At 48.6% G+C, this 20,692-nt stretch overlaps 1 long non-coding RNA gene across 2 annotated transcripts; it reads left to right on the top strand.

The window, feature by feature from the left end:
* The first annotated feature begins 286 nt into the window (after positions 1–286).
* On the top strand, positions 287–18,749 carry LOC308054267. 2 transcript variants are annotated; one of them, XR_013924053.1, is made up of 4 exons: positions 287–1,087; positions 3,681–3,853; positions 16,170–16,305; positions 17,452–18,749. It is a non-coding gene; the product is annotated as an uncharacterized lncRNA (long non-coding RNA). The 2 variants fall into 2 exon arrangements; XR_013924054.1 differs by having other exon boundaries at positions 16,170–17,464.
* The last annotated feature ends 1,943 nt before the right edge of the window (positions 18,750–20,692 follow it).

Genomic DNA, 20,692 nt, shown 5'->3' with positions numbered 1-20,692 from the left:
CCAGCCTGAGGGCAAAAGAAGAGGGGCAAGGAGCAAGCTGTCACAGTCCTTAGTTAGCAGGTTTCATATACCGTCCCTGTTCAGAAAACACAGTGTGTATGTGTGTCAGTGGTGCCGGCAGATTTTTGTTCTTTACAGCAATTTCTTTAAATACCAGACTTCATGCAGAAGGTTCACACTGTGCTTCTAGTAAACGGAATTGCTTTTATGCATGCTGTGCTTCTAGTAAATGGAATTGCTTTTATGAATGCTGCAGTCTGGAGGTGGCAAGTGCCAGGTTAGATGAAGATGGAAATGAAAGCAAGTGACGCACATGCAGTGGTGATCCTGCCACAAGCATGCTGTATATTGACCTCGGAGAATGCTGCAGGGACTCACAGAAGTCAAGGTTTTCAGTGCTGTTTCTGTATTTGAGACCCAAGGGATGGTTTCCCTCTGTGTGCGTTTCTGTGCAGGCATGTGCATGGAACATAGGTGTGTCTCTGTGCCATAAGTGGGACTGATGGCAGCTTTTCATTTCATTCCAACTCAAAAGTAAAGAAAGACTGTACCTGCAAAAGAGTTCAAACAGCCGTCTTTCTTTCCCAGAGCAAGCATAGAAGCGTGGGGGAGTGGTTTACAGGTTCAGAACTTCAGCCAGCTCTGGATGGTAAACCCTCAGGAGAGGAAAGAGAAGCCCCACTTTTTAAAATACAGCTCTCCTTCCCTTAATGTGTCTTCTTGTTAGATTGTGTCGGTAGTCAGATTAAAAGCACGTGATTAAACTGTGCTTGTTTATGAAGATACTTGAGGGTTACTTACTGTCTTAAACCCTCTCTTAAAGTGGGGCATTCTGTTGCCCTGTGGGAAGTACAGTGTCATGACTGGTAATTTTCCTTTTCTTCCCTAGTGTACGGATGCATTTATGAAGGCAAGTGTTGGGTCTTATTGGCGCCGCACAAGAAACCAACGTGTGAAACCCAGACATTCACTGTTAGAAACAGGAAGAAGCTATGGGCCCTTGCTTCGGATTCTGCAAAAGATGTACGAAGGCTGAGGAAAGTGGCAAAAAGGGAAGAAATGCCATAGCATAACTTTGGGATGGCAGGTGAGGTTTCCATCAGTGTTCCTCAAACTTAGCAGCCTCATTTTGTTTGCGGATGTGGTGTTGGACTCAAAATGCGAGACTAGTTTCCTTTATTGCGGGTGGTAGTGTAGCGCATTCACCTTTCATGTCCCAGGTGAAGTTGCCAAGGCTCTCATTAAACTTCTGCAGAACCCCCTCAAATTTTCCTTAGTGCGTCATTTCCTTCAACAGTCAAGTCCAGGTCTGTGGCGTACAATAACCCCTACCCCATTTGGGATCTGGATGTGGTTGATTTTTAATTCAGACTTATCTGCTGTTAGAGATTTTCGGGTTTTGGTCCAAATAGGGAAATGCTGATTGTGTGCATTCTTTTGCTTTTTCATAGTGTTGTTCCGTGTTTAGTCATTTGTTCCTTACAAAAATAGTGTATGGGTGTCTATGAAGCTGGAGGTGTTTACGTTCTTGTGGCAGAACGTAGCAGTGGAGCTATCTTGCTGTATTTAAATCAAGAGGAGTGTAATGTAACTTTACTTAAAATCTGGTCTTGGCAGGCAGATCCTACCCTGATAAGCATTAAAAAAAAAACAAACCCAAAACAAAACAAATCTGTGGCGAGGTATAGGTGGAGCACCTGAACTGGTGAAAGGCAGCAATTCTCTCGCTGATATCCACACATTGCAGAACTGTTGCCAGCATGACCTTGAAATAGTGAGCCATTAATGTTAACTACTAGCAGCTTGTGAACCTAACAGTCAAGGTAGAAAATAGTGTCCCACTGCCACCTTTTTTTAATTTTTTATGTTTTAAAGTTTCTGATTTGATACTTTCTGATGTATTTGAAACCTGTGTCATTATCCTATGTAGTTTGTGACAAGTGTGTGGCAGATGGGCCTTTACTGCTTGGAGAGGTGGTGAGATGGAGAGTGGAGAATGGTTTTATGGCACAAGTGTAAAAGTATAAGAAGGGATTAAGAGGCTTGTGTACCTTGCTGCCAGTTCAGTGGCATGAGAATTCCTGTAATGACAAATTCCTTCTGGCTGAGTTTCCAACCAGAGCAACACTAGCAACGGATGTCGTTCCCAAATGGTGAGGTGTTTGTAAGCTTCATCAGTAGTAGAAGCTGTGGAGAAAGTCACAAATCATCTGCCGTTCTGCAAGTCAAGTGCTTGGCTCTTTTGTCACTAGTGTTGATTTAAGGGTACGTTGCTTATAAACAGCACTTGACCTTTGTAATTCTTCATACTGCTAAGATCTCGGTGCCATCAGAGAACCATTGTGCTGTGAAGGCCCTGTAAACATACGGCAATGTTTGTGTTTATCCATTTTGCCCTCCCTTAGGTGGATTATTTTGTAATTTGAAACCTTACTGGCAGGATTTGGGGCTTTATCCTGATCAGCCATCTAAGTGCCAGCTTTCGGCTGCAGCTGCAGCATAAGTATTCAGGTGGTTTGAGCACCAAATGAAACTTCCACTTGGCTGTCATTTTGGCTTTTCCCTTCCTCTTAATTTTTATATTTTAATAAAGAGTTTTAAGTATTTGGCTTCCTTACAGAAAAAAAAAACAACCCAGTGCTATCCTTGTCCTGTTATGATAAACCCCTAATCTGGAGGGCAGAAAGCTGAGACCACCAGGAAGATGTTGAGAGGAAGGGGAAGAATGTTAGAGCCATGAGTTGGGTGTTCTTCAGCTGGCCAGATCTGAGGAGGTGGAAAAGGTGCCTCAAAGGTAGCTAGAGGGAAGCACGGGAGAGCAGCTGGGAGCCAGAAGTGTGGTGTGGGCATACGGAAGTGCTACGCTGTGGTGTGTCAGGCAAATTATTTTCAGGAACTTTCATATTTGTTGTCATTTCCCAAGCTCCTGAGGTGCAGGAATGCTGGAGGCAAGAAGCTGCCAGCATCAATTACGTGGAGAAAGAACACTTCTATCTCCATTTTACTTTCCTCACTTCTGTGTTGCGCTGGCAGGGCAGTACAGACCCAGACCCGGAACTTGGACCTGGACCCTGACCCTGACCCTGTGAGTACACAGGCAGCTTGTTTGGCCAGTGCTGGTGCGGTTCTGGCACAGAGGATCAAGCGCTTCATGCTTCAGAGCTGTCAGGCTGACACTCTTCAGCACTCAATGAAGCTCTAAATTACAGCTAGAGGAAGACAGAAATTTTGCTTCAGAGCTTGATAATGTCGTTCTGATCCATCCTTTTGCTTGTTCAGTGGCTACAGAAGGGAGCCACTGCCTTGGTAGGAGCATCCATTGAGTTCTTCCTGTGTGATATTAGAGAATCATTGTGTCTGTCTATGCATGAGATCATTACAGTAGGTGTTTTGAAGATGTTCATGTGTGGTACATAAAACCTTTGCCAGTAAAATAGTAAATCCACGCAGTGGGGTCTAAAGCACGCAGATCCAGTGCAATCGTCCAAAGAGCTTTGAAAGTCTGTCCCCGAGGGTACAGACCTGGCTGTTGGTGATTCTGTTGACTTGCCTTTTATAGCAGGTTGCTTGGAGAAGTTGCTATGACAGAAGTCGCCTTCTGGGGGCCGAATGCTGCAAATGGTAGGATGTTTAAGGAAGCAAATGAATAACCTTCAGACTTGGTTTTACTCTTTTAACAGATTGTACACAAATGGGAGGCCTGAGCAGGCTGCTTTTAGCAGGGGAATGTGACCTGACTGCACAGGAGGCAAGGAACTCTCTTCTCTCGCTGATCATGAGCCCTCAGTTTCAAGGCAGATCTGAAGAGGAATATTTGACCCGTGAGAAATGCAACTTCAGATACGTAACTCAGGTGGGACTACAGTGTGAGCCCTGTGATAGGAGCTGTGTATCCCAACCGTGAACGTAGAGGTTGGGCCCGGTTTTTAGCTTGGTTCAATCTGAACTCTGCTGACTGGTTCTGTGATCAAGTGCAGGCAAGTCTGCCCCCTGAGAGGATGTTGTCATGGGTGGAAGGGTTGAAGTGCAGTGACTGCGTCAACAAACAGGTGGTTTGAAAAGTCTTTTGGGCAAGGATCTGGTACGCTGGTGTAATGCCTTTTCCCTTTACAAAGGTGTCCAGTAAACACAAGTGTTCCTGCATGTGTCCAGTAGAGCAGAGACCTCTGTACTTTCTTTGGACTGATTGTTGTGTAAAATCCAGGGTTTTAGGGACAGCTTTAAAAATTGTTCAAAAGGTGTCTTGTATGTAGGGTGAAATGGGTCATCACTTCCATAAACCTCTAGCCTGTAAAGAAGGGCCGTGGAAGTAAGGAGATTTTCTTTTTTCTCTTTTTATTGTTACTGGGAGGAAAAGCAGTGATTAACTATTGCCCTGTGATACCCCCAGATGCAGGCTGTGCAGTGCATTTGAGGTGGATCACTCCTGTACTGCCAAGACTGAGCCCAGACTCCTCAATGCTTTGCACACTGGCACTGGAAGCCGTTGTGCAGCTGTTGAGATTGGCTTTCTGTGCTGTAGCGTGAAAAATACAAAACACTGGGGTTAAGGTTTGCAGAGAAGTAGGGAAAAGTTGATTATTTTGTGCTAGGAAGAGAATGTCCTGTACTTTTAAAACTTTGAATGTTTCCACTTGGAATTTAAAAACTGCTTTTAACTCTGCTGTTATGTTTCAGTGGGCGGGAAGGTGTCTTGTAGTTACAGATGATCCGTTCCCTTAAGAAGGATCTTTGCCTTCTAGCTGAGCTTTCTTGGCTTTACGTAAAAGTGCCTCTAGCTGTACGATTTCAGATGGCAGTGAGTTTACAGGAATTACATCTCCATGGGGATTTAGAGACAAATCCAGAAGTATGTTGCCTTATCATTTCAGTATATGAACTTTTCTAAACAGGATTTGCTGGGTTTTGAGCAGGAGACCCATTTCGCATGTGCCTACATAAACCCCATTTTCTCAGACAGACACATGCATTGTGGTTTGTGATGCAATATTTACTTGATTCGTAAGCCGTACTGTGCTGTGCTCTTCTGGGCTTGTCGTAGTCCTTTGAAATGCAGCCCTGCGCATCAAAGGAGCAAGCTGTGTGATCTGCTTCCCCCCACAACATAGAGCAATGTAACTGTCGTAAGTACAGGCAGAACAAAACTAGTTGAGGGATTTGTGGGCTGCTGTTCGAATCATGGTGGGCCAGGAATCAGCCCATGCTTACTAATAAGTTTAATTGTCCTACGCCACCTGAGGGGCAGGGCAGTGTCAGGGCATTTTCCCAGGGAATAAAACTGGACATGTCTGATTCTCTCCGAGGGTCCCCTATGTAAAAAAACATCCTTCAGCACAATCTGGGTGCTTGGTGTTCTCAAAAGGACCCAAAGGGATGAAGTTCACTCCTGCTGCCTGCGTGACAGCAGGAATTATGTCTGCAGCTGTGCTTCTGCGCACTTTGAAACTGCCTCTGTTTCTTTGCTTGGTCAACCAGAAAAAAAACCCAAAAAACCTAAGCTGAGTTAGCAACAGTGTCTTGCTGTCCTCTCTGAAGGAAGTAAATTACCATCATCTCGCAGCTTGTCAAATGTGCACCAAGTGTGAAGAAGAACATGACGTGCACTGTCCTAAGCTCTCAGCAGGTCAGGTTTTGCTGTCCTCTGGAAACTGTCTAGCTCTTCAGTTTTTCTCCACAAAGGACACATTGTTTGGAGTAGTGATGAGGTGGCCCCCCAAATGCCCCAGCTTTGTTTCTAAACGCTACTAAAGTATTTTGCCTCCTGAAGAGACTGTGTTCCTCATGAGGAACGGTTACTTCTCAATAAAGTGACCCCCCCTTTCCATCTAAAGGGATGGAGCTTGAGACTGTGGAGGTGGAGGTGCTTGGTGAGGGAGGCAGTCAGGCAGTGCCACTCTGGGGTGCCCAGCTGCGCAGGGCAGTGACGGCACCCGTGTGCCTGGTGAACGCTTCTCTCGCAGTGTCGCAGGGAGAAGGTGTGAGGGTGCTGGGAGAGAGCCGGCGCCCCTGGGAATGACAGCAGCTAAAGGTGAGGGCTGGCTGCATGGGCAGCAAAGGGTGAGCCAGCCATTCCCTTTGCAAATGCAGTGGAGAGGGAGGGAGCCCCTCCATCAGCGCAGCAACGTCTGCTGGGGCAGGGCCGGAGGCACCGGCGCCCAGGGCAGGGCTGGCAGGGGGTCTGAGAGAGCCACTCCGCCACCCCCTTGCTTACTGACCCTGTGGGGAAATCACTTGGGGGGCAGCGATTAAAAAGTGCATGCAAAGTTTTTCGGTCCAATTGGAACACTGAGAAGGGGTTCGGGGCCTTTCTCAGAGCGCCGCACGTTGCATGGTCATGTGTCATACACAGGTTTGGTGACTGGTTTCTCGCTTCTAATGCAAATGCGTACGCATCCTCAGTAGCACTGCTGAAGTGTTTTACGGACTACGCATGCTCCCCAAGCGGGATTTTGGCCTCTTTGGGGCAGAACTATTTCCGTTAGAGGTCACCATCTCCCACTACCACAATTATCTTTGTCCTATTTTAAACTCATTTTCTGTTGGTGTCAGTGGATCCCAAGACCTGATCAGCTTGTGTTCTCTTGCAGCCAGAACTTTCCTCATTGGAAGTCTTCTTCCTGCGCAACATAGATAACGGTGCTCTTTCCACTGCCTGGTCTTTGTTTCTCACCCCTGCCAAGGCTGCCTCCCTTGATGAGAAGTCCCTTCATTTGTAAATACTCTAGAGAGTGGGTCAGCTCGGTGAAGGTGTCACCTCGACAGAGGGGAAGGTGGAGGGTCAGATCTCTGCATGTGGCAGGGGCTGCATTAACCCTCATCTCCCGCTGCGTGAATGACCGCAGGCAGAGGCACTGTGCAAGGAACATCAAGCCTTTAATGAATTAAGACAGACAGATCTGGTAGAGGGCTGGGGTTGCAGTGGGCGGGTGCAGGTCACACGTCAGAGGGATCTGTGCTCCACACCTTCTCTATCAATATATCAACTGTGACTGGCGCGGTGTGGAGCACTTTGTCTCCTGGTGTTCCTCAGGGTTCTGGCTCGCTTGGTGGGCACGTAGTCGCTATTGGATGCCCTCTGCTTGCTGCTGACCCCTGCTCCCCACTACAGCCCACCGCCGTGGCATCCCTGTCCGGCTTCCCCTCCCAGAGGGTTTTGGAGCTTTTTGCCACCGGGCACACCACCATCTTCTTCCTCTTCTTGGGTGGCATGCTGCCCCGTGGGGACGTCTCTGGCATCCTGAGGGTGTCAGCCAATGTGGGGCACTTGGCCTGTTTGCCAGCAGCCTTGCCTGATCTGGGCACCACCTGGCAGGAGGAGATGCCCGGTGGTGGTGGCAAGAGGGTCAAAATGACCCAGGGCTGCCTCCGCAGCACCTCCTCCACCAGTTGGGCCATGCAGGGTGGATGATGCTGGGGTGCAGTCGGGGGCTGGCCAGGGGACTCTTCAGCAGGATCTGCTGAGGACTCTCTGGGAGACCCTGGTGGGGACCCTCTGAGCATCCCTTCAAGGGGCTTTCCTCTGAAGTGTCCATAGGACCCTCCTGAGAGGGCTCCATGGGACTCTCTGGCAGCCGGGTGGGGAAGACCGCTGCCAGCCCACCCTGCTTGCCTTTGGCGTCCAGCAAGGGGGATGTTGCCACCCTCTGCCAGGAGGGGTTGGTGTCCTCCTGCATTGCAGCCACCACTTGGTCCTTGGGACAGTCGCCCTCCATCATGCACTCCAAGAGGTCAGGGATCCTGTTGAGGGTGGTGGTCAAGACAGGGACATCAGGGACACCACAGTCAGTGTCCTTGCTGTCCCCCAGCCCTGCCACCAGTGATTGCTCCTTGGAGCAGCCACCCTTTGCCACGTACTCTGAGAGCTCCGGGAGCTTGTTGAGGAGGGTGGTCAAGCAGGAGCCGCTGAAAACTTCAGGGAGCTCCAGGATGCTGTAGAGCCAGGTGAGCAGGTCACTGCTGTCCATGGTGGCCGAATGCTCATCCTGAAACTGCAGATTGTCCTCTGCCAGCTCAGGAGAGGCCTCGTTGAAGGCATCTGGCCCCAGCTTGGGCAGGTCCAGGAGATTCTCTGGGCTTGGTGGGGTGGTCACCACTTCTGAAAAAGCAAACGAAGCCAAGCCACCCCCAGGGTGATGCAAGCCTTCCTTGGTGCAGGTCACCCCCTATGGGCTCTGCCACCCTGCAGACCTCACCTTGGTGCTTGGTCCTGCTTCTGCCAGAGAGCATATCCAGGGCAGGCTGGCAGGGGGTGGCAGCAGGGATGCCACCCTCACTGGCCACCACGTCGTTGTTAAAGGCCTCCAACAGTTTCTGGGCGCTGCCAGGATGGGTGCAGAGCACAGGGGGGACCTGCACGCAGTGCTGAGCCACAGGGTGTTGGGGTGGCAGGGGCCCAGCATGGGCAGGGACGTTCAGCACAGTGCAGCCCGTAGGGTAGAGGGGCTGCCCCTGGTCCACATCCCATGGGCCCAGCCCCACTGGCTGGTGGGGCACAAGTGTCCCATCACTACTTGCTGTCCCTGGCCATAGGCAGGGGGACAAGGAGCAGGCAGAGGGGGCAGCCGCACAGCGCTGGGGAGCTGCAGCACGTGTGGCAGCTGCACAACCTGCCCCGAGTCCCCCAGGGGCCCCTGCACCCCCTGCCAGGTTGCCTGGGCGGGCTGATGGGTGACAGTGTGGAGCTGGGAAGGCCAAACGGTGATCAGCAGCCCTGGGACAGAGGGCAGCACACCAGCAGTGACTGGTGGCGGCATGGTCAGAGTGGTGAAGCTTGTGCCAGGCACCTCTGATGCCGTCGGCAGCTGGAGGGGGAACCTCTCTGTTGGCAGAAGCGAAGGGGGGTGATGGGGTGAGATGCTGGCCGGCACAGCTGGTTGGGGGTTACCCGGAGGGCAGGAGCACCACGAGGAGCGTGCTGCTCTATGCCGTGGCAGTTGGCCAGCGTGGCGTTTGTTGGGGCACACAGTGTTCTGGGGTTCCATCTCCATGGCGATCATTCCGCCAGCACCTGGGTCAGCCAGCGTTGTGACAGTTTGACTTTTAATGACAGAACAACTTCCCATCTCAATGGTTTCCCATCCTGCTGATGCTTTCCTGCCCTCAGCGCTGATTTCCCACCCCCACCATAGTTTCCCATCACAACTGTTTTTTGGTTTGGGAGTTGAGTTTCATGTGAAAGGGGAGTTTTCACCTAATTTCTGTTGATGTCAGTGGATCCCAAGACCTGGTCAGCTTGTATTCTCTTGCAGCCAGAACTTCCCTCATCTGAAGGCTTCTTTCTGCCTTCTTTCAGCCAGGGCAGGGCTGGGAGGGAGTTTGAGAGAGCCACTCCTCCACTGCCTTGCTTAGGGACCCTGTGGGGAAATTGCTTTGGGGTGGGGGCAATTCGAGAAAACTGGGACCTCAGAGAAGCATAGTATTACAGGAAGGTTTTTAGGGTAAAAGACAGCTGTCGCTTTCAGGATGGCCGGCATTCACCATCCTAAGTGTGTGTTGCCACGGCTCCCTAAGCAGCGCAGCCTGCAACCTCAGCACGTGCTGACAGGGGTAACGGGGGCTGGAGCGGAGTGGAGACCCCGCGGCCAGGCTCTGTTATGCTCCTGCAGGAAGGGGAACTTGACGGTACCACAGAGCTGATGAGATGTCCACTGCCATGATTTTCCCTTTTATAACAAATTCTACCAGGGACGAGCAATGACAGAAAAGGCAGGAATATGGTTACACCAGTACTTCACAGTCCCTTGAACTTGTTGTAGTTCCAGCGTACTGGATGGATTGTGCCCAGATTCTTTCTTTTCCAGTGAGTCTGGTGGAAGAGAGGCAGCTCCTGCAACCCACCAGACTCCTTGGAATTTAACTTCTCGTGCTGGCCCTTGGCACTTTGACTCTGGGACTTCCAGTCCCAACTTGATTAGTGTTGCCCAAATGTTTTTCATTGCATCTGTAACGCTTTCTGGCCCTTCTGCCCCGCTGAGGATGCCATCAATGTATCGATACACTGTGAGGCCAGGTGGAATGGTGATCTGTGCTAGGACTGTGGCCGGAGCATTGTGAGCGATAGTGGGGCAGTGTTTGTATCCTTGCAGAAAACTGTTTGAAAACATACTGAGTCCCGCTCCAGGCAAAGGCAAACTGGGCTTTTTCTTGTGCATGGAGCAGAATCACGAGGAATGCATCTCTAACATGTAAAGCATCTAAAGCTAACCTAACATCTATGTTAACCCTAACGTCCCCCCAAAATCACTGGGTAGCTAGGTTACTGACAACGAAAGGAGAGGAAACAGCACTGTGAGAATGAAAATACCCCACTAAGTCTTTTTGTCCCACAAATTTTTTTGTCTACCTATACAACAGAAGTGTTCTTTCGTGTTAGTCAGAGTATGTTCTGATTTGCACTGCCCCACTAAATGGTTTTATGCTGTAAAGGTTTACTAAGAAATAATTTAGTGTTCTTCTTGGTTATGCACCCACATCTTATAATGAAAAAATTAGATGATGACGTCTTTGCTGTGCTGCACTGTTCTATAACTGAGAGTTAGGTTGTGTTTTCATTTTAAGCATTCTCAAAAAAGTACGGATAATTACAGCTTTTACTAACAGCACTGCGGCAAATGTGAATTCACTGGTGGGCTTTTAAGCCTCACCTCGGCATGTTTGATGTAGGAACAAACATTACAAGTACTCTAGTATTTTTGCCAATGCTTTCCTGCACAAATTGTATTAAAAGCATAGATTCTTCTGGTCTTCCATGCAGAAAGTATGGTGAGAATAAATCTGATATTAAAATGACTTCTTCAGATGTCAGAGGTTTATTTAGAAATGTCCACTACCTGTATTTTTTCTTATTTACTTGCAGTGGGTCATAACAACCTGCAGAGAAGATATGCAAAGTACGTCATCCCTATTATTTCCATTCCTGGGTTATGATAGCATTTGGCACAGAATTTTAGATCAGTTGCAAAAAGTAATGCTGGGCCACACATACACAGATTGATCCATGATCCCAGGTAGCTGTATGGGATTTGGTAATTTTCTTTAATGAGTAAAGGAAAACTGCATGTATTATGGAAATGAGAATTTAGTGAGACAAAGGGCAGGTCCAGTTCCTTTTTCACTAATACACAGAGATGTTCTAACATATCAAACGAAAAGAATTTCTAAAGAAGTACACCTTTCTGAGCTGAGAAGAGGTAGATGAAATAGAAAAGATAGATCTAAAATCTGCAGCAATATATTGCCTCTAAAGGAGGATGTGTTGGGGTTTTTTTCTTTCATGGAAACAAATGAACAATTACTGTGCGATTCTCCAAACTGGAAATTTGCAAAAAGCTGTGTAGCGTGGTTTTCAGTAGTATAAAAAGTAAAAGCTCTTTAGGGTTTCAAGTACATCTTTGCAACAGCTGTTAAAAATATGCAAACATGCAGATTGTTCCATTGTATGAAAACACCTTCCTTTACTACTTATTTGTTATACAGGGAGTAAACTAGCAGTGACAACCGTTGGAAAGTTTTAGATGAATAAAAAAATCCTCCAAACCAGGAAAAATACTGTGCTATCAGGTAGCTGCAGCTTTGCTGTGTGAGCTTATTATTCATGTAGAGACTTTTTCTAAATGTGTCACTTAAGGCAGGGATGGCTTCTAATTCTAAAAAGCCATTTGCCTAGAGCAGTCGCTCATGTGCCACATACAGGATTTTTATGCTAACACTATTAAAAAAATTCCCTAGAAAATTTTCCACCTCCTTCAAGTAAATACAACCAATGTCCCTAACTGTCTCAGTTTCCTATTCCACCATAGGTTGCTGTATTTCAAAGACAAAGTTAACCAACGGCTGGTTACTAACCGAGGGCTCAATCCAATTTTTGCAGCAGTCAGGTAGAGAGTTGCCATTTAGTCTGGACCCACTGAAGTGCCAATGTAAATATAAACAAAATAAGGTATATCAAACTTTAGGTTCTCTAGCAAAACAAGGGAAAGAATATGAAGAACTACGTCTTGTCTACTGTCTGTTTCCCATATGTGTGGTGATCGGCTCCCTGGAAAACAAGAGGCTGGGCTGGTCCTGGCTGTGCCCATGAATATGCCAGCTGACTGCTAGGTGGTAGCAAGGAGAGCACTAGAGAAAGCACAGACCCATTGACCCAGCACCGCCATTCTCATGTTCTTCATGCCTTTGAGGCCTGTTACCCTAAGGCTTAACCCTTAGACTTAATCCTATCTTAAGACTTAACCTTAAGACCCCTGAGACTTAAACTTAAGAAGTAAAGCTGAAACTTAAAGATTTTAACACTAAGAATTGACCCTAGGTCTTAAATTTAAGACTTAACATTAAGACGTAACCCTAAGACTTAACCTGAAAACTTAACCCTGAGACCTAACCCTAAGACTTAACATTAAGACTTAACCTTAAAACTTAACCCTAAGACTGAACCATAAGACTTAACCTTAAGACATAACCCTGAGACTTAACCCTAAGACTTAACCCTAAGACTTCACCTTAAGACTTAACTGTAAGTTTTAACCTTAAAAATCAACCCTAAGACTCAACATTAAGACTTAACCCTAAGACTTAACCCTAGGACTTAACACCAAGACTTAACCCTGAGACTTAGCCTTAAGAAGTAACCCTAGGACTTTAACCCTGAAACTTAACCTTAAAACTTTAACACTAAAACTTAAATTTAAGGCTTAACCCTGAGATTTAACCTTATAAGACTTATCCCTAAGACTTTAACCCTAGGACTTAAATTTAAGACTTCACCCTAAGACTTAATCCTAAAAGTTAACCTTAAGACTTAACCCAAAGACATAACCCTGATACTTAACGTTTAGACTTCACCTTAAAACTTAACCCTGAGACTTAATCTTAAAGATTTTAACCCTAAGAATTAACCCTAGGTCTTAAATTTAAGACTTAACCCTAAGACTTAAACTTAAAACTTAACCCTATGATTTAACCCTAAGACTTAAACATAAGACTTAACCCTAAGACTTAACCCTAAGACATAACCCTGAGACTGAACCCTAAGACTGAACCCTAAGACTAAACCCTAAGACTTAACCTTAAGACTTAACCCTGAGATTAACCTTGAGACTTAACCCTAAGAATTATCCCCAAGACTTAAAATTAAGACTTAAACTTATTACTTAACCATAAGACTTAACCCTGAGATTAAATCTTAAGACTTTAACCCTAAGACTTAAACTTAAAACTTAACCCTATGATTTAACCCTAAGACTTAAACATAAGACTTAACCCTAAGACTTAACCCTAAGACATAACCCTGAGACTGAACCCTAAGACTGAACCCTAAGACTAAACCCTAAGACTTAACCTTAAGACTTAACCCTGAGATTAACCTTGAGACTTAACCCTAAGAATTATCCCCAAGACTTAAAATTAAGACTTAAACTTATTACTTAACCATAAGACTTAACCCTGAGATTAAATCTTAAGACTTTAACCCTAAGACTTAATATTAATACTTAACCTTAAGACAACACCCTAAAACTTAACCCTAAGACATAAACCTAAGACGTAACCTTAAAGACTTAACTATAAGTCTTATCCTTAAGACTTAACCCTAAGACATAACTCTAAGACTTAATCTTAAGTCTTAACCGTAAGACTTAACCCTGAGACTCATCCTTAAGACTTAACCCTAAGACTTAAACTTAAGACTTAACCCTAAGAATTAACCCTAAGACTTAAATTTAATACTTAACCCTAAGACTTAACCTTAAAATTTAACCCTAAGACTAAACCCTAAGACTTAACCCTAAGACTTAACCTTAAGACTTAACTCTAAGACTGAACCTTAAGACATATCCCTGAGGCTTAACATTGAGCCTTATACTTGAGACTTTACCCTAAGACTTAACCCTGAGATTTAATCTTAAGACTTTAACCTTAAGACATAACCCTAAGACTTAACCCTTTCTTAACCTTAAAACTTAACAATAGGACTTCACCCGAAAACTTAACCCTAAGACTTATCCCTAAGACTTAAACCTTAAGATTTAAGTTAAATCTAACCCTAAGACATATGCCCTATAGAATAGTTTTTGTATTTGATGTTTTTTATATAAGTATTGCACTGATGACATGAATGAGAGTGGTATAAAAGCAGGAACCGTCCAATACACGAGGGCTGAGAAATGAAGATGCAGACAAGTGAAGTGGTTGGGGTTGGATTTATACGAAGCTTCTACAGAGGGGAAAAAATAGTTTCTTGTTGGAAGAAGGGTTCGCTGGGGTCAAGAAGACGCTCAATATGAGTTACGCATCTTGCTCAACTTTATTAGTTTCTAACGCTACTTATATAGAACCGATACACATGCACATTCGTAAAGCAGAAATATAATTGGTTAGTATTCTCTAAACGCGCGTGGTTCTCACACCCCTAATTATCATGACTAAAATAAGCATTCTATCCATGTAGCTAATTGTGTTGCTGTGCTTCAGCCTTGTAGTTTGTTACTCCCTATTTTCCCATACCGCTCCCTCTCTTTCTTGGCCCTGCACCTGCTTTCCCAGCAGCTGTAGCTTGTTACAGCCACGGCCTGTTGGCACAACATAATTACTTGGTCTCAGGATTCAAGAATAGCTCAAGGCTACCTTTCTTGTTAACTTCAGCACAGCAACTTCAGCACAGTTCTGATTACAGGCCTATTCTAATACCAGGCCTGGATTGTGCAGATCTTCAGAGATTCTAAGGCCACGCTTCTGCAGCCATTCTTCTACAGTTTCTCTTTTAGTTGCTATCTAGATTGAAGAGTATTAGTAATGTCCAGCTGTTGATTTCTGTATGTGTTTTGAGGGTTCTGAGGGGCCTGCATGTTCCTCAAAGTTCATGTCAGATGGTGACCTTAAGCTTTCCCTTCTCTTTTATGATATGTAGCCACACTCCAGCAGTACTGTCAATCATTTTAATCTGTGACTTGCTTTGTATTCTTACTACCAAAATAACAGGCTCCTTTTGAAGACTGTGTGTGTGTATATATATATATATGAGCTATCCAGAATTTTGTAAACCTAATCTATCAGTATAAAGGCAGTTGTTATTCTAAAACGAGCTCAGTAAGAAGACTACAAGAGGATGTGATTCAACATACTCTTAAAGTGTATCTCAAAAGAGCTTTCAGATATTTGTATTCATTTAATTATATTTGTATAGTGAAGAAACAGAACAAAGAACAATCTAACACAAAGTCCTGCCTTCAGTCACCAGAGTAATATTTGCAGTCAAACTATGGCTCTTAGATCACAACAGATTTCTTTGGGTTTTGTTAGAAAAAAATACCTGATTGCAGTGTGTGCTTGTGTATTGTTCAAGGAAGAACAATACCTGAGCCTTTTTTATGTGTTAGGAACCAGAAATCCTCATGAACAGCTGCTGATAGTCAAAGGTGCTCAGCTGAGAAAGACGATGAGAGGTTCATCATCTGCGCAGAGGCCTGCTGGTGGCAGGCAAAATTTCATACCTTTGGGTTCAATCTAAAGACAGGTCTAATTGTATAATAAAGTAAGTTAAAGGTGTATTTCATGTTCTTAGAACTTTCTTCATGCTCATTTTACTGTTTCGTTAGGGCATGTTTGGACAACTGCAGCAGGAGCTTGCTGATGCACCTAAAAAGCAATCTGTGCCAGAAGCTTCACTTGAAGTTACTACACGCTACCACAGTGACCTGGAGAGAGACAAGCTGCACTTGCAAAAGGAGTTGGAAAAAAAGTTGAAAACTAATGTCCTTAATGTCTGTAACTATATGAATAAATCTGAGTGTAGCTGTTGAAAGTAGGAGCGAATGTTGTACTTTTGCACCACGTTTTGCAGTGTTCTTATGAAAACTGAAGTATAGAGGGAACCAGAGGAGCTTTGCAGGAAAGCTGTAGGGTAATTTTGTGTGTGCGTGGACACGTCATCTTGTTCCCCAAAGTTGCAACCTCATCCTGTCACTTCTAGAGTATTCCTTCTTCCCATCAGCTCCAGCTGCTGTTCTTGGTTATGGTTCCTAAGGTGTGTTTTACACTCCACATCAACCTTGGCCATAGGTCTTGGATGGGTGGAGGAGGGCTTAGGCCTGTTTCTGTGTGAGTTACTGCATTCTCCTGCGCTCTTGTCTTTTCCGGCCACCTTACTTTTTCTTCTGCCACTGTTGCTTTCACAGATGCAGAAGCAGAACATGCTGGCTCTGACATCCAAGGACTTGCACAGCAGGTGGGAGGAGCACTTGAAGTCACGATCCCACCTTGGAAGAGCGCGTTGCTCATCTTGACGAGGAAAAGGCTGAACTGTTGGAACAGGTGAGCCCAGAAAATTCTCTGGGCACCGAGGCAATACCCAGGAGAACCACATGCACCTTCTGGTCAGGTTCTTACATATCATTGCTTTCTGTTATCCCTGCCATTCAGGCTGCGAGTACCTTATCGTTTGGGGGTCACGGAGGAAGCAAATAAAAGCTAGATGGGTATCTTTGTGTAAGTTCTGGAGTGGCTCTGTTGGGAAGAGTTCCCAGTTACTCCCTCTCGGAAGAGAGGGGAGTAACGCAGCCATCACTCGGAACAACTCTGTGCAGTTGGCCTTGCCCAAGGTCACCCCCTGAAGCCTGTCTCAGGCACGAGTTGAGCAGGAGGCAGGTGGGGGTTTGCTTTTCGGAATGGTGTCTTTGCTTCCCAGGGCACAATGCAGTGTGAGGTGATGCAGAAAAAATGAATGCAGTAACTTATTGCTTACTAGTAGCTGACTCAGTCCGTCTTTCCCTTGTCATGGAGACCCAGAAGCAGAGTTCCCAGAAGTGCTTTTGAGGTTGCTCTGGGTGATAGATTCTAGTTTTTAGTTTTGCATCCTTTCTGGCTAATAATAAACAAATAGTGCCCGTTGTGCCCATAATACTATATCCACAGGACCCATCAGCACCCTCTTATCTTCCAAGCCTGAAACTGAATTTCAGCCCAGCCAGCTACCAAGTCCCTGCCAACTAAAACTGGGTAATCACGGGGGGGGGGTTAATACCATTCTGAAACATTTAATATTGCACAGGAACTGTAGAGTCTCCTGGTCTTGGCTGGGGAGTGACCTGAAAAAAACCCAAGTTTTTGTGGCTGAGCATGCGTGCACTTGAAAAAACACTGGAGAGGAAATACTTCCTCCTGGAAAGAGCAGAGATGGATTGTGTTTACTCTGTATTGCCATCTTGTAAATAAAATCCTGCCTTTCTTCTAATGTCTGGAAAAAACCAAATACACTCAATTAAAAAATGCATTTTGCTCTCCATTCCCCCATTAAATGGTCCGACTGATTACAGAGGTACTCTTGAAATGGCTGCTGCTCATAGCCATTTCCCAAAACTCATAGAATTCGGGTTTTGCAACCTGAATTTACTTGGCTGTGTTTTCAGCAAAAGTCTTTTTTCTGTCTTTTTAAAATTATGATTATTATTATTATTATAGCTCTTCCTTCTAGAGATCATGTTGGCAATAACGGAATGCTGCTAATACACTGAGGATCAGCTAAGGAAAGTGACTGTACATCAGCCACTTTGGTCGGCGAGAACACTGCCAGAGCGAACAGGCTTGATAAAGCTGTGAAGGCTCATTCCGGAAACGAAAATGAAGGTTTTAGGAGCTGTAACATTATTAGTGATGAAGAAAAAGAAGGTATTTCAAAGGGCTGAATCTCCTCCCTAAAAAGTGGTACTAGATTCCTGTCCTATTGTAATCAATATTTTCAGCGCTAATCACAGTGAAGTGTGTCCCTCTCTCTGATTGAGGTTTTCTTTGCCATCTCTCCCATGTTTCACAAACTCATTGGCAAGAGACAGTTTCTAAGAGGAAGAAGTGTGCTGGCAAGGTGTTCCATGAGTCAAACCATCTAGGGTATACTGGACTGTGACATCACCCCAAAACCATATGGTACTTATAGGAAGGTTTCACCATGCTGAACTACTTAGTGCCATCACCGCAGCAGTAGAATAGGAGGATGGTTCCCAACTTATCTATACCAAAGGCACGACCTGTCTTTTGATTCCTGGACGTTTCCATACCCTCAGTGCGCGTTTGTGTTCTTTTGTGGCAGTGCCAGCTCAGCCACATTTACTGGAAAGTAACTTTCTGACCCTGTCCTGGCAAGGCAGGTAACTAGATGATGCCTACAGCCCCCCCCCAGCCCCCCTCCCGCTATATTAACCCTTGCTGTTCGTTCCTTTGGCATCCATTTGCCCAGGGCTAACGATGGCACACAAGCAGGACTGCTCAACAAACTAGGAGGCGAATTGCTCGCAGAGCTGTTTTGGCCATAACTCCCTGACGAGATGCCCTTGCCCTGAACGACAAGCGCTTTCCCAGTTTGAGCCATTTTCTTTTAAAACCAACTCGCCCGAGCCGCCCCGCGAGCTCACAGCGCGGGCCCCGCCGGGGGCCAGCGGGGAGCTGCTGCTGCCCGGTACGCCGGCACCCCCCCGGGCTTCCCGACAGCGGCCCGAGTGCTCTGCGGGGGGCGCAGCGCCGCCGCCACCCGCCGGGCCTCTCGCTGCCCCCGGCCCCGCTCGGCAGCGCCGCGGCCGGGCACCGCGCGGGAGCCGCCGGGCACCGCGGGGCAGGAAGTGACGTCACTCGCGCTGGACTCGCGCCGGAGCAGACCCCGCCCCCGCCAGCAGAGCCCGCCGGCCGTTTAACCGCCGCGCTCGCCGCTGAGGGAGGCGCTGTCCGCCGCTGCCGCGCTGAGGAGCAGCCTGTGCGCTCGGCTTCCCGCCCTCCGGTGGCTCGCTCTGTAGACAGCGGTACCGGGCCGCTGCCCGGCCCCCCGATCCCCCTGCCCCGGGGCCCCCCGATCCCCCGATCCCCCGTCCCTGCCCCGGGGCCCCCCGATCCCCCGATCCCCCGTCCCTGCCCCGGGGGCCCCCCGATCCCCCGTCCCTGCCCCGGGGGCCCCCCGATCCCCCGTCCCTGCCCCGGGGGCCCCCCCGATCCCCCTGCCCCGGGGGCCCTCCGATCCCCCGATCCCCCGTCCCTGCCCCGGGGGCCCCCCGATCCCCCGATCCCCCGTCCCTGCCCCGGGGGCCCCCCGATCCCCCGATCCCCCGTCCCTGCCCCGGGGGCCCCCCGATCCCCCGTCCCTGCCCCGGGGGCCCCCCGATCCCCCGTCCCTGCCCCGGGGGCCCCCCGATCCCCCGATCCCCCGTCCCTGCCTCGGGGGCCCCCCGACCCCCGATCCCCCTGCCCCGGGGGCCCTCCGATCCCCCGATCCCCCTGCCCCGGGGGCCCTCCGATCCCCCGATCCCCCTGCCCCGGGGGCCCCCCGATCCCCCGTCCCTGCCCCGGGGGCCCTCCGATCCCCCGTCCTTGCCCCGGGGGCTCCCCGATCCCCCTGCCCCGGGGGCCCTCCGATCCCCCGATGCCCTGCTCCGAGACCCCCGATCCCCCGGCCCTGCCCGGGACCCCCGATCCCCCGGCCCTGCCCGGGACTCCCCATCCCCCGGCCCTGCCCGGGGCCTCCGATCCCCCGGCCCTGCCCGGGGCCTGCCGCAGCCCGCCGTGTGCCTCCCGCCATCTCTTCCCTGAGGCGGGACCGTGCCGCGGGATGAAGAGGTTTTTCGGGTTCGGGAGGAGGAAGAAGGGGCGGCCGGCAGCGGCCGGCAGCTCCGCCAAGCCCTTCCCCACCGGTGCCTATGAGCTCCGGCTGAAGGACCTGGGCAAGCTGCACCGTGCGGCCGCCCGTGGCGACCTGGGTCAGGTGCGGCAGAGACTGAAGAAATGCGGCATCGACGAGCGGGACGCGGCGGAGCGGTAAGCGGCGGGGGGCAGCAGCGCCGGGCGGTGCTGGGGCGGGGTGTGGGGGGGTTGCGGGCAGCGCCGGGACCCGCAGGTGCAGCTCAAGGGCGCTGGGAGCGAACGGCAGCATCGCTGCGGGGAGCCTCAGCCTGGGCGGGGAGCCAGGCCTGTGCTGCCAGGAGCCCTTGGAGTCGGCCGAGCATCCCCCGTCTTGTCCTGGTCTTGCCCCGGCCCCCTCCGTGCCCTCGTTCCCGGGGGTGTTGCCTTGCCTGGGGGCGCAGGAGCGGCAGGGGGCCGGCAGCAGCCTGGCCAGGGCGGGTTGCAGAAGGAGCCTCAGGGCCATTCTCCAGGCAGGCTTGGAAGGCAGAGTGCATGCACCTCGGAGGCCTCAGCGTGCGGGGTTAGTAGTTGAGCTGAGCAAGCTGCACTGCCTCAGCTGGGAGTGAAAGAGGGTAAGCGTTTAGGAAAGGGTTATAGCACATATAGTAAATGTGCTGTGTATTGGTGCTGTGTGGACGGTTGCCTGATGTGCCTTTTGTGACTGTGATGTTGCAGCCAAAGCAACATCAGTCTGATTTTAGGTGGCAGTTACTTTGCTGTTTGCTCTGTGGCCTTGGTACAGCTAATTAGTGCCTTGGTTTGGAAGATCTGGGCAGTGCCATGCAGAGGAAGCTGCTGCTTCTGGCAGGTGTTAGGATGTGTGCTTTTGAGTCGAGCACAGCAAGTACTTGGCAGTTATATCTTAGGGAGAAGCCCTGGGCTGCAGCATAGCTCCTCATGATCCACCATAAGCCTAAGGGAATCAGCTGAAGGTTTTGGGTCTTGGATGTGTCGAGCTGTTAATGCCTTTTCTGAAAAGACTGAGTCAAAACATCCATGACATTCAGAGGAGATGCTGGTTTAATCAGAGTACTTCAGCATC

The sequence above is a fragment of the Falco punctatus genome, assembly GCF_963210335.1.
Source record: "Falco punctatus genome assembly, chromosome: 16".
NCBI classification, from domain to species: domain Eukaryota; kingdom Metazoa; phylum Chordata; class Aves; order Falconiformes; family Falconidae; genus Falco; species Falco punctatus.
Note: the sequence above shows the minus strand (reverse complement) of the source record. Positions and strands in the feature narration are given on the sequence as shown.